Below are 1,556 nucleotides of genomic sequence, written 5' to 3' on the forward strand. Positions count from 1 at the left end.
GTAGCGTCGCTATGTGTTGGAACCAACTTAACAGCACCAAACCACAACAATGACATTATTTTTTGTGTCCATCCTTCCAAACCTTTTGCTTTACATTCATTTATATATATGGATCTGTGGGAAATATGTGGTACTCTTTCTCCTTTTTCTTTTTTTTCCATAAATGGTATCACAGCTAGCTTCCTTCACTCAATAAGTAGCATGTCTTGGAGATCTACTCATGTACTATTTAGAGTGTTAACACATTGTTGCTGAGTGAGTTCTGACTCTTGGTGACCTCCTGTGTTACAGAGTAGAATTGCTCCATAGGGTTTCCTTGGCTATAATCTTTATAGAAGTAGACTGCCAGGCCTTTGCTATGTGGTACTGCAGGGTGGGTTCATACTGCCAATTTCTAGGTTAGTAGTTAGTGCAAACTGTTTGCACTACCTAGGGAACTTATTAGAGACCATTTCCTGGAGAAGGACATCACACTTGGTAAAGTGAAAGGTCAACAAAAGAGGGGAAGGCCCTCAACAAGATGGATTGACACAGTGGCCACAATGATGGGCTCAGGTATTGCAGGGATCGTGGAGCTGGCACATGACTGGGCAGTGTTTTGTTCTGCTGCTCATAGGGTCACTAATGAGTTAGAGATGACTCAACAGCACCTAACAACAACAACAGGGAACTTATTAGAGGACTAACATATTCTTTTTAAATATTATATCGTATTCCTTGGTTGAGCCATTGGGCTCTACCTCTATCAGGTCATTCCCTATTGATGGACATTCACTGGACATTGACGTTGTCTCCAAGTTTTCACTATTAAAAACAATGCAGCTATACATGCTAAGTGAAATTAATTAGTCACAAAAGGACAAATATTGTATAAACCCACTTAAATGGAATATCGAGAAGAGGTAAGTGTATGGAAACCAAAATTTATTAGTGATTTCTAGAGTGGGCAGGAGGGAGGGGGGAAGGAGAATTCATTGCTTAGGAGACATTGAGCTTCTGTGAAGAGTAATGGAAAAATCTAGAAATGATAATGGTCATGGCTGAACAACATGATGAACACAATTAATGTCACTAAGGTGTACACGTGAAAAATGTTAAAATGGAAAATGTTTTGTTACGTATATAACCAAAAATCCACTACCATCGAGTTGATTCTGACTCACAGTGACCCCCATAGTGTTTCCAAGGCTGTACATCTTTATGGAAGCTCACTGCCTCATCTTTATCCCACCGAGCAGCTGGTGGGTTTGAAATGCCAATCTTTTGGTTAGCAGCCAAATGCCTTAACCACAGTGCCGCCAGAGCTCCCATTACATATGTTTTTACAATAATAAAAAAAAAGAAAAAATATTGCAGGAAAATGCCTCCTTATGCACACACTTAAAGGTTTGCAAGTATAGACATGAAGTGGGTCACAGGTTTTGTGCATTTTCAAATTTTAGTAGAGATATATTGCCAAATTATTCTCCAAACTTTGTAAAAATTCTCATGAGCAAGGATGGCAGGCACATTTTTGGTTTAATTTGTATTTCTGTCATTGAGAATAGGTTGAGCAC

The sequence above is a fragment of the Orycteropus afer genome, unplaced genomic scaffold, assembly GCF_000298275.1.
Source record: "Orycteropus afer afer isolate SDZICR_OR568_19922 unplaced genomic scaffold, OryAfe1.0 scaffold00834, whole genome shotgun sequence".
NCBI lineage: Eukaryota > Metazoa > Chordata > Mammalia > Tubulidentata > Orycteropodidae > Orycteropus > Orycteropus afer.